Raw genomic sequence first — 13,191 nt, forward strand, 5'->3', positions numbered from 1 at the left:
GGAAGGTGGAGACTGAATTACAGTCTTGAATTACAGATATGTACCACATAAGGAAGTTTAGGTAAAGAATGGACTGGATATTTGGCAATGGTCCCATAAGATTATAACAGAACTGAAAAATTCCTATCACCTAGCGACATTGTAGTAAACGTAAAGTTGTAGAGCAACACCACTCGTGTTTGTGGCTGCATAGGTGTAAACCTACTGTGCTTCCAGTCTCATAAAAGTCTAGCACATACAATTATGTACAGGATATAATACTTGATAATAAATGACTATGTTACTGGTATATGTATTTGCTATATTATACTCTTTATCATTCGAGTGTATTCATTCTATTTCTATTTTTATTTTTATTTGTTTATTTTTTTGAGACAGAGTCTCGCACTGTCACCCAGGCTGGAGTGCAATGGCACATTCTTGGCTCACTGCAACCTCTGCCTCCTGAGTTCAAGCAATTCTCCTGCCTCAGCCTCCTGAGTAGCTGGGATTACAGGCAGCTGCCACCACGCCCGTCTAATTATTTTTTATTTTTAGTAGAGACAGGGTTTCACTTATTAGCCATGCTGGTCTCGAACTCCTGACCTCGTGATCTGCCCGCCTCGGCCTCCCAAAGTGCTGGGATTATAGGCGTGAGCCACTGTGCTTGGCCCTATTTATATTTTTAAAAGTTAACTGTAAAACAGCCTCAGGGAGGTCTTTCAGGAGGTATTCCAGAAGAAGGCATTGTTATTATAGATGAGAGCTCCATGTGCATTATTGCCCTGATGAACTTCCAGTGGGATAAGATGTGAAAGTGAAAGATAGGGAGATTGATAATCCTGACCTTGTGTAGGCCTAGGCTAACGTGTGTGTTTGTGTCTTCATTTTAACAAAACAATTTGAACAGGAAAAAAAATTAAAAATAGATTTTAAAATAAAAAAACTTATAGAATAAGGATATAAAGAAACAAAATATTTTTGGACAGCTCTCCAATGTGTGTTTGAACCTTAACGTTGTTACTAGAGTCAAAAAGTCTTTTTTTTCTGAGACAGAGTCTCACTCTGTTGTCCAGGCTGGAGTGCAGTGTCGCAATCTTGGCTGACTGCAAACTCTACCTCCCAGATTCAAGCAATTCTCCTGCCTCGGCCTCCCGAGTAGCTGGGACTACAGGCGCATGCCACCACACTCGGCTAATTTTTTGTGTTTTTAGTAGAGATGGGGTTTCACTGTGTTAGCCAAGATGGTCTCAATCTCCTGACCCCATGGTCCCCCCTCCTCAGCCTCCTATAGTGCTGGGATTACAGGCGTGAGCCACCACTCCTGGCCAAAAAGTTTTTTAAAAATTTAAATATAAAGTAAGAAAGCTACAGGAAATTAAATTTACTATTGAAGAAAAAAAGCATCGTTTTATAAATTTAGTGTAGCCTAACTCTACATTGTTTATAAAATCTACAGTAGTATACAGTAATGTCCTAGGTCTTCACATTCACTCACCACTCATTCACTGACTTACCCAGAGCACCCTCCAGTCCTGCAAGCTCCTTTCATGGTAAATGTCCTATACAGGTGTACTGTTAATATTTTTTAATTTTTATACTTTTTTTTACTATACCTTTTCTTTGTTTAGATATGCAACTGTATACCATTGTGTTACATTGCTTACCGTATTCAGTAATATGCTGTACAGGTTTGTAGTCTAGTAGCAATAAGCTATACCATATATGTGTAGTTTGTGTATATATACTAGGTTTGTGTGCATATACTGTATAACATTCACACTATAATGAAATCGTCTGAAGATGCATTTCTCAGAATGTATCCCCATAATTAAGTGATGCATGACTGTATGTTATGAAGACTCCAACACAGAACGACTCTGAGTGTACCTTGTATTTTTCCTACCCAGCCTTGGTATCAGGCATTTCACTAATAGCTGATAGTTGTTTTATTAATCAACAATGGATGTTGAATTTTGTCAAACACTTTCTATGTATCTATTGAAATGGTTGTATGGTTTTCCACTCTAATATGTTGGTGAATTCAATGTTGAGTGCACTTTTATTGCTGGGGAAAATTAGATTTGGTCATTGTTTTTCTTGGTCAGGATCTTTCTTATACATTTATTGTTGGGTTCAATGTTCTAAAATTTTGTTTAAAAATTTTACACCTATGTGTATGAGGGATATCAGTCCATAGTTTTTTTGTTTATTAGTTTTTTGTGTGTGTGTGAAGTCTTTGTCTAGTTTTAGTATCATAGTAATAACAAACTTATAAATTGAGTGGGAAAATTTCCCTCTTCAATGTTTTGGAATAATTTGTGTTGAATTATAGTAACATAATTTATTCTTTAAATACTTGATAGAATTCACTAGAGAAGCCGTATGTACATAGAGTTTTCTTTTTTGAAAAAATTTAACTATAAATCCAATTTCCTGAATAAATACAGGATTATTCAGGTTATCTATTACATAATTTTCATCGAGATGTAATTCACATACTATAAACTCAGGCTTTTAAAGTATACAGTTCAGTGACTTTCAGTATACTCACAATGATATGTAACCATCACCACTATCTAATTCTGTTTTTCTATTTCTATCCCCCACCCCACATCAAAAGAGACCTCATCACCTGTTAGCAGTCACTTCCAATTCTCCCTCCCCTACCTCATTTCCTGGCAACCACTAGTATACTTCCTCTCTCTGTGGATTTGCCTATTCTAGATATTTCATATAAATGGAATCCATATGTGGCCTTTTTTGTCTTGTTTCTTTCACTTTGCACCATATTTTCTAGCTCCATCCATGTTGTACTTCATTACATTTTATTGCAGAGTAATATTCCATTGTGTTGATATACCACATTTTGTTTATCTACTTGCTAGTTAGTAGACATTTGGATTGTTTCCTGCTGCTATGAGCATTTAAACAAAAGTTTTTGTGTGAACATTTATTTTCAATTCTCTTGGATATATACCTGGAAATGGAATTCCTCAGCCATATGGTAACTACATGATTAACTTTTTGAAGAGCTGCCAAACTGTTTTCACAGCAACTGTACCATTTCATATTCCACCAAAAATGCATGAGGATTAAAAATTTCTCACACCCTTGCCAACACTTGTTATTTTCTATCTTTTTTTATTATAGTGATTCTAGTGGGTATGAAATGATTCGAATATGCGTTTCGCTAAAGACTTATGATGTTGAGCGTCTTTTCATGTGATAATTGCACTTTTGATATCTTATTTGGAGGACTGTCTATTCAAATCATTTCTTGATTTTTAAATTGGGCTATTTGTTTTTTATTGTTGAATTATAAGAGGTTTTCATATATTCTCAATAGTAGAGCCATATCAGATATATGATTTAGAAATATTTCCCCATTTTATGATTTATCTTTTCAGTTTCTCGATACTGTCCTTGGAAGGAAAACATTTTTTTAATTTGATGAAGTCCAGTTTATCTACTTTTTCTTCAGATGTCATGATTTTGATGTGCTAGCTATGTAACTAGAAAAATTTGGGCTTGTATTTTGTGTCTTTTTTCCTTTTATTTTTCCAGTTATTCATTTTTATCATATTTTACAAAAGCACTGGTTTGTGACAAATTGAAAATTTTTTAAAAATATATCCTTCACCACAGATAGCTTGATAAGCGCTGTTTTTGAGAACTATCCTGTTTACACTGGCTAACATTTAGGGTATGTTTGTGGCCCTACACAGTGGCCAAAACAGGGTGCCAGGGGAACGGGGGTGGAAGGGATCAGTCAGGGCACAGGTCATGAGCAGCTGCTGTGGGAGCTGTTCCCTTAACCAGGGAGGAAAGGGAAGCGGTGACTTCAAATCTTAAAATTCTCAAGGTCAAGAAGATTCACACCTATGATCTGTTATAAAAGTTTTATAGTTTTATCTTTTACATTTAAGTCTTTGAGTTAATTTTTATATATCGTATGTGGTAGAGGTTCAACTTCATTCATTTACAGGTAGACATTCAATTGTTAAAGCATCATAGATAAAAAAGACTGTTCTTTCTCCCCTTGAAAGACTGTTCTTTCCCCCCTTGGCAAACTTACTGAAAATCAGTTGACCACAGAAACATGGGCTCTCAGTTCTATTCCATTGAGCTACATGTCTATCTTTATGCCAGAACCACACTATTTTGATTAAGATCAATTTGTAATAAAGCTCAAAATCAGAAAATGTGAGTCATCCATGTCTTTCTTTTAGGCTGTTTTGGCTATCCTGGATACCTTGCATTTCCATGTGAATTTTAGGATCAGCTTGACCATTTCTGGAAAAAAAAAGGCCATTGGAATTTTATAGTAATTATGCTGAATATATCGATCAATTGGTGAGTATTACCATCTGAACTATATTAAGTCGATCAGTCCATGAACACAGGATGTCTTTCCACTTATTTAGCTCTTAATTTCTTTCAGCAATGTTTTGCAGTTTTCAGCACATAAGTCTTGAACCTTTTTGGTTAAATTTATTCCTAAGTATCTTTTTGATGCTATTGTAAAGGGAATTGTTTTCTTAATTTCATATTTGCATTGTTCTTTGCTAATGTACAAGAACACAACAGGTTTTGCAAAACCACAATGAGGTACCATCTCACACCAGTCAGAATGGCTATTATTAAAAGTTTAAAAAATAACAGATGCTGGTAAGGCTATGGAGAAAAGGGAACATTGATACACTGTTGGTGGGAATTTAAATTAGTTCAGCCAGTATGGAAAGCAGTTTGAAGATTTCTCAAAGAACTTAAAACAGAACTACTGTTCAACCCAGCATTCCCATTACTTGCATATATACTGAAAGGAAATTAAATTTTTCTACCAAAAAAGACACATGCACTTGTATTTTCACCACAGCACTATTCACAATGGCAAAGACATGGAATCAACCTAGGTGCTCATCGATGGTGTATTGGATAAATAAAATGTGATACATACACACCATGGAATACTAGGCATCCACAATAAAGAATGAAATCACATTCTTTGCGGCAACATGGATGCAGCTGGAGGCCATTATCCTAAGCAAATTAATGCAGGAACAGAAAACCAAATACCATATGTACTCATTTATCAGTGGGAGCTAAACATTTGAGTGCACATGGACAGAAAGTTGGGAAAAATAGACACTAGGTTCTATTAGTCAGGAGAGGGAGGGGTGAAAAGCTACCTATTGGGTTCTATGCTTAGTGGGTGATGGGATCACTCATACCCCAAACTTCAATGTCACTCAATATACCCAAATAACAAACCTGCACATGTACCCCTTAATCTAATAAAAAAGTTGAAGTTATTTTAAAAACAACAAAATGCAAAACAAAAAGCAAAGCAAAACAAAATGAAAATACTCATATATCAAAGATCATGGTGCCCAAAACAATCCATAAAGCCAGTACTTCTAGACTTGCAAATAATTCATTGCTCAATTAAACTGTGTTTAAAAAATAAAAATAAAGCCAGGACTGGGTTAATAAGCAAAACAAACAAAGACAAAAAACAACCGAGTTTTAAATGTCAGTCTTGTATTCTGCAACTTTGCTGAACTAGCTTATTAGCTATAAGAGTTGTGTGTGTGTGTCTGTGTGTGTGTGTGTGTGTGTAAGGATTTTCTATATGTAAGATTATATATAGTTAGTTTTACTTCCTTTCCAATTTGAGTGACATTTATTCCTTTTTCATGTTATTTGCTCTGGCTAGAACCTCCACAGCAATATTTAATACAAGACATCCTTGTCTTGTTCCTAATTTTGGAGAAGAGCTTTCAGTCTTTCACCATTAAGCATGAGGTTTGTGTGTTTTTCATGGATGCCATTTATCAGATTAAGGGAGTCCCCTTCTATTTTTAGTTTGCTGAGTGCTTTTTTAAATAAAAGTGTATTGGATTCTGTTACTTTTCTGTGTTTGTTGAGATAACTATTGGGTTTTTTGCTTTAGTCTATTAAATGGTGTTTACACTGATTTTCCTATATTGAACTAACTTTACATACGTGGGCTAAATCTCATTTGGTAATGTACAATTCTTTTTAGATGTTGCCGGATTTCGTTAGTTAGTGTTTTGTTGAGGATTTTAACATCTATCTTTGTAATGCCACTAATCTGTAGTTTTCTTTTCTTTTGACGTCTTTGTCTGGCTTTGGTATCAGAGTAATATGGGCCTCATAGAATTAGAAAGTTTACTCTCCTCTTTTTGTTGAGAAAAACTGATGTTAATTCCTAGAATTTACCAGTGAAATGGTCTGTTCCAGGGCTTTTTATCTGTTAGAAGTTGTTCGATGGCTAATTCAGTCTCTTTACTTACTATTTATCTATTTGGATTTCCTTTCTTGAGTCAGTTTTGGTAGTTTGTGCATTTCTAGGAATTTGTTTCATCTAGATTCCTAGTTTGTTGGCATATAACCTAGATTACCTAGTTTGTTGGCATATAATCATTCAGTGTACTTCTTTCTAATCCTTTTAGTTTTTGTGAGGTTGGTAGAAATATCCTCTCTTTCATTCTTGATTTTAGTTATTGGAATCATTTTCTTTTTTTTTTTTCCTAAAAGTCCATCAGTTTTGTTGATCTTTTCAAAAAACCAACTTTTGGTTTTGTTGATTCTTCTGCATTATTTTTCTATTTCCTATTTCTTTTATTTCCACTCTCCTCTTTGTTATTCCCTTCCTTCTGCTTGCTTTGGCTTAAGATTTCTCTTCTTTTACTAGTTTCCAGAGTTTTTTGTTGCTGTTTGTAGTAATTGTTTGTTTGTTTGTTTAGTGACTTTTCTGCACAAAAGTCACAAGTAAATTCTTTCATGTGTGTGGCCACTGAAATCTCTGTTCTGTTAGCCTAATGATCAGATAATGATTACGCAGAGATTCCCTTAAATGTCTGAATAATTCCACAGTCCTTGCTGAGTGATTGTGTGTGTGTGTGCGTGTGTGTGTGTTGGAACACACCTGCAACACAGGCAGTTTACAACTCTGCTTTAGCCTTTACTTCCTCCTTGCACAGAGCCTATAGGTTAGCCATGGGTGAGAGCTTGGGGTCTCTCGGATCTTTCTTGAGCATGTACATCAACCTATGCATGTGTTTGACATTCTAGATTCCAAAGAACATGTTGGAGTTTTCAAATCTCCAATGATATCTTATTCCCCAGCATTTCCATGTTTTTTGGTTGATCTATTGTTTACCCCAAGTATTAACCATCAACTCAGCCAGCAGCAACTAAACAGTTTGCCTGTTAAGAATTTTTGACAAATGCCTCCTTCCTATTGGTAGTGACTTTATCACTAGATGAGTTCTGAGTTAGGCAAAATAAAGATAAGTCTTTCAGTGGATTATTCCACAGTTCTTCTGTCTTAAACAAACAGGCTAAGTATGGCTGTTCTTTCGAAATGAGGCTTCGAAAGTGCTGCAGCCTTGTTTCTGCCACTGATATGGGGAGTGAAGATGTGCCTAGGGTATGCTAAAACACCACAAAACTCACTATTCTTACTAATATTTAGCCACTTTCATTGAGTAAGTCATCCCCAGGTTTCTGCAAGTCTTTTGTTAATATATAGAGTTTTGAAACAATTGATTCTGATAGAGTTTGCTAGGTTTTCCTTTTGAAAATTTTCTCTTTAACTTCTTGAAAATATGGAATAGAGTTATGATAAATGTTTTTATATTCTTATCTACTAATTCTATTATTTGTGTTATTTCTGATTATCTTTAAATTGATCAACTTTTATTCCTCTTATTGTACATACTTTTCTATTTCTTTGTGTGCCTGTTAATTTTCCATTTGATAGTCACATTGTGAATTTTACCTTTTTGAGTGCTGGATATTATTGTTTTCCTAAAAATATCCTTGAGATTTGTTTTGGGACATGGCTAAGTTACTTAGAACTGTTAGGAAATAGTTTGGTCCATTTCAGTCTTGTTTTTATTCATCTTTAGGTAGGATTAGAGCAGGGCTTTTTTCTAAGGTCAACTTTCCCTATTACGGAAGTAAGAACTTTCTTAGTATTCTAAACTTTACTTCATGAATTATGGTGTTTTCTCTTCTAGTTGTGGGTACAGACAATACGTCTTTCCCTACATGTGCCTCAGACACTGTTCTCTAACCTTTCAGGTATCTCTCTCCCTTGGCTCACATAATTTCCTCAGATACTTGTGCTGATCAATACTCAGCTGAATCCTCCAGGGGAACACTTCCAGAGTTCTCTTACTGTGCAGAGATCTCCAGAGTTCTCTTTCTGTGTAGCTCTCTCCTCTTGGTTCTTTGCCTTGCAAACTTAGCCACCTTGGCTTTCCTGGACTCCCAGTTCTGTCCTCTCAACAGTGAGACAGTGGGTCTCTGTCTGAGTTCCTTTGCCCTATACTACAACATGGAAACTTTCTGTAGACATTAATCTAAGACAACCGTAGGGCTCGTTTTTTTGTTCCTCATCACTTAGGAATCTCTGTCCTTCACTGCTGAATGTCCAGTGTTTTCAAAGATGTTGTTTCATACATTTTGTCCCATTCCTTAGTTAAGTCAAGAGGGTAAATCAAATCCCTATGAATGATCTCAGCTGGATTTAAAGAATGGTTGGCCCCTTCCAATACAATTCAGTAAAATCTCATTACCCAAATTCTGTCTAATGCTGAAAAATGTGTTGCTGTGGTTGGTGAAAAAGCAATACATTTTCTTCTGCCAGTTGTTACAACTTGTTTGCTCTCTATAAAGGGTGAGTATTAAATTTTCAGAGAGATCTTTATTAAAAAGTCATTATCAGCAATTATTTATAACTGTGTTAAGCATAAAACCTGATTGAAAAATACTGTGTTCATGGAATCAAGTTCAAAATTCTCAGGAAATAAAAATAAAAAGATGTTATTTGGAAGTTTCTTATAAATTGAAGGTTAATGTCTTTCTTAATATTTTGTACTTCATTTTTCTTGTCTGAATTATGTAAAAGGAAATTGAAAACATTTGTAAGCCCGTAGATGAGAAGTCAGTCAAAATCTTGGAGGATCTTGGTGCTAGAAGTAGAAACTGAAGAAATGTAGATCAGCATGAGCGAGCGCGTGTATATTACTAAAGGGTACCCAGAAAGTTTGTATATGCATGTGTTTGTGTATAAATTTTTTTGCTCAGATTATGTAATAAAAGCAAAAATAAGGTCAGATTTGATTCAGAAAGAAGATAATTTTATAGAAATAATTACTTGCCATCTTGTGGCATACTGACTGCAAAAATAACCTTAATTCTCTACTTCCTTATTCTACTTCCTTTCTAATCTGATTGAGCTTTGTGTTCACTTATTGCACATCATGGTAGCTATTGCTAATGGATACACATCTGCCGTAATGCATCGGAGAAAGGATGTGGCCTTGTTTTGTTCCCTGTACCCTCAGGAATGATGACAAGGCTCTCAGAGATGTTGGATATATCTTCCAAGATGGGTTTCATGCTCCTGAGCAAAGGTGTTGCCACACATTTCGCCTCATGCAGGAGAAAATGTGTGTCAGATCAGGTTTCTTAGCTCATGAGTTGGGCCTCCATTGACAAGGCAAGCAATACAGGATGTCTAAGGGTTTAATAAGCTTTCATTCATAATTTTAGCCAGATAGTTGAAAATATAATCAGATAGAATAAAAGCCTTCCTACAGGAAAGTGGAATATGCTCACATCACCCACTTCTTACAGAAAATGTACAGTCTAAGAGGGTGAAAGGGGCATTTAGATTGTTAATGTGATTTGGGATTTTAGTCAGCCATCTGGTTATAAGAAGAGATGGGGAAACTGACTTGAAGATACATTTGCATAGCAGGCCAATTATTTTTAATTAGATTTTACGTTTATTTCAGTCATTTTAGGCTTGATGAAGTTGGGGGAAATGCTAAAGTCACCACTTGCAAGACTAACTTTAACCAGATTGTCCCCCTCCACACAAACACTGAAGTAGAATAAAGGCTTATCACAGAAAGAGTAAGAGGACAATTGATTAAATGAGCAAGGTGCAGTGTTCACAAGTAGAAATGAAGGAACAAGCTCCTGTTGCAGAGATAAGATGATTTAACTGCTAATGGTGAAGCAATAGTCTTTGTGTAATCAAAAGCTAGCATGAATGATTATTGATTTAAATATTTTATTAAAATCTAATTTTACCAAACCTATCCACCATGGTTTACATCTTATCATATTTGCGTTTATTATAGGAAGGTTCATTCTGAGCAACATAAAACATCATTTATATGCTGCCATTTCAATTTAGTCACTATTCTTTTAAATTAAAACAAGAGTTTTTGATTTTGAAAGACAAAAAACCAGACAGTAAAGTCTGAAAAATTTATATCAGAACTGAGATGTTCTTAAGATTTCTTTAGACAAGAATCATAAAAATGCAGATGGTAAGAATATATAATGAGATTTAGGGAGTTTCAATTTTAATAACAGAGTAAAGCGCTGTCTCTTGACTGTAATTTAATAAAGGAAGTTTTCCTGGGATCATAAACTGTGAAATTATAGCCTCAGAGGCTTTCCAATGACAACTAGCACTAAGATTAAATAAGGGCTTTAGAATTAAATATCACAAGGTATTGTATTGAAGAATATATTGTTGTAAAAAAATAGCTGTAAAACTTAGTCAGTGTATTCTAAAATTTACCAATGGAAGCTAAAGAGAAAAGTTTAGAGGCATACTGAATAAATAATTTAAGATTATATGCCAAAGAAATTATTGACAATACTTCTCTTTTATTGATAAAACTATTTGTACCATACAGTGAAATGCTTCATATTCATAGAGGTTTTGGAATAGAATTTAAACTTCCAGAGTTATTAAAATGAGTCCTGAATAACTTTCATGAATATGAGGGCTTTGTAGGTCTGTCCTCAGCTATATTCTTGGCATTTAGCCTAAAGCCTGAACATGGTAGGTGCTCGGTATTCAATGTTATTTCTATTTAAAATGAAAGCTGCTGCTGTGCTACACTTTTACACAAGAGGGCGTGATTGAAACTGATATAAGACAGGCTATGCTGATAGTACTACTGCATTTTCATATAAACTGTGGGTTTTGCTTTTTCTAGTCCATCTTTATGGATAGCAGGTCACTCTGGATGCCCTTCTATAGAATAGCAGCAACAGGCAGCAAAAACTACTTAAAAATCCATTAAACTGAAGTTTTCTACAATATAAAACATAGTGTCCATTTTCATTTGTTAGATTTAACAGATTTACCAGATAACTCAAAAAGAAAACACAAAATAGAGTGATCAAAAATTTTAGGAGATTTTCTTGAATAGCAACTTTTCCATATGAACTGGGGCTCTGTCTCAGATTATTACCATGGGAATTGTGCTTGTCTTTGGATAGTATGTCCCTTAAATTTCATTTTTTTCCATTTTTGTGAGCAGTGAACAAACTAGTATCAACAAAGTTAACCTTGAAAAAGAAAATGTATTCTTTAGAGAATAAAATGGCAATAAAAGGCAAAAGGTGAAATTGGAGAAGTGGCTGCTAATATTTTATATGTTGGGAAGAAGGAGATAGACTTAATAGGTGACCGTGCTGGTTCTACAAAGATCCAAGGCACAGACACTTCCTGACAATTGTATATTACAATTGTATAGCTATTATAGTTTGCCCTTGCTCCCTTGTCTTCCACCTCTCTCCTCATGGGCTCACAATTGTCTTATTCAAAAATAAACAGCATAACAACCCAATACCAACAATAAAAAAATCCTCTACAATTAACTTCCTAGATATTTGTCTTGCTTGGCAACAGTCACCATGACATATCCACTGTTAAAATTGATGGGCACTCTTGATCTTCCTATTTGATCTCTGGGAAGCATTTAGTTCCATTGACCTCTCTTCCATTTAAAAATATTGTTCTCTTCCTGCTTTCCTTCTTACCTTTGTGGACTTTCCTTTTTAATCTCTCAAATGGGCTTTTCTTTCCCAGATTTCTTCTTTGGCTCTCTTCTCACTTTATACATTATCTCTGAACAAACACTTCCATCCTATGACTTCAGTTATATTGTCTGAAATTTTAAACTCTAGCCTTCCTCTCAAGCTTGAGCTCTAAGTTCCTATGAAACTGAGCTCTAGGCTTTACAGCTGGAAATTCAGATGTGTTCGAAGAGATCTCAGCACTCTTTACCCCATATCCATTCCTATTTCATTGTTTATTTCAGTGAATGGCAATACCATCTGGCCAATGGCCCAAACCAGGTGTCTTGGCAATAATTTGGACTTCACTTTCTTTCTCAGCCTCCACATCTAATCAACGACTCTCGGAGACATTATTGCTTATCTCTGCACCAGTCAGTTTCAACCCTCTCTTCTTATTGCTGGAAACTGCCACCTATTTTAGAGGCTGAAAGGCCAGATTTTGCTTTCTCAATTTTCCTTGCATTTAAGGAATGGACATTTTACCTAATCCTCATTAATGGGACATTGAGGAAGATGAGCTTCAAGTCTTCTGGGAAAGACCGTTCTCTCTGATTAAGAAACAGAGATGCCTGTGCAGAGGGCTTATCCTTTTACTTCCTGTTATGAACATTGCTGTTTGAAGATATGATGCTCAAGGCTACTGCTTGAAAAAGAGAGAGAGCTGCATAGACATGTCAACACAGAGTTCTGACAAGAGTTTAGCAACTGTGTTGTGAAGGTCATTTTATGTATCAACTTGACTAGACTTAAGGATGCCCAGATAGCTGGTAAAATATTATTTCTCGATTTGATTGTGAGGATATTTCTGTAAGAGTTTTGAATTTGGATTAGTGAGATGGCCCTCACTGATGAGTGGACATCATCTGAGACCACTGAGGGCCTGAATAGAACAAAAATCCGGAGGAAGGGCAAATTTGTTCTCTCTTCAGGAGCTGAGCCATCCATCTTCTTCCACCTTTGGATATCGGTACTCCTGATTTCAGGCCTTCAGACTTGGATTGGGTTTAGATCACTGGCTTCCCTAGTTCTCAGGACTTCGGGTTTGGGCTGGAACTATGCCACAGCATTCCCAGGCCTCTAATTTGCAGAGGGAAGATTTGGGGACTTCTCAGCCTTCATAATCAAATGAACCAATTCCTCATGATAAATCTTTCTTTACCTATCTATATATGTCCTTTTGGTTCTATTTCTTTGGAGGACCCTGACTAATACATGTGCCCATCTCTTTTCTTATTACACAAGAAAATGACCCCAAATTATTCTCTTACGTACAGTTGGAATTAG

At 35.5% G+C, this 13,191-nt stretch overlaps 1 long non-coding RNA gene across 1 annotated transcript in view; it reads left to right on the forward strand.

Moving 5' to 3' along the window:
• LOC107974247 (uncharacterized) overlaps nt 1-13,191 on the forward strand; it is a 58,924-nt gene that overhangs the window by 3,027 nt on the left and 42,706 nt on the right. Inside the window, exon 2 of the long non-coding RNA XR_010156548.1 lies at nt 4,212-4,335. This is a non-coding gene — a long non-coding RNA (uncharacterized LOC107974247). The remainder of the gene's footprint in view (nt 1-4,211; nt 4,336-13,191) is intronic.

The sequence above is a fragment of the Pan troglodytes genome, chromosome 3 (assembly GCF_028858775.2).
Source record: "Pan troglodytes isolate AG18354 chromosome 3, NHGRI_mPanTro3-v2.0_pri, whole genome shotgun sequence".
In the NCBI taxonomy this organism is placed as follows: domain Eukaryota; kingdom Metazoa; phylum Chordata; class Mammalia; order Primates; family Hominidae; genus Pan; species Pan troglodytes.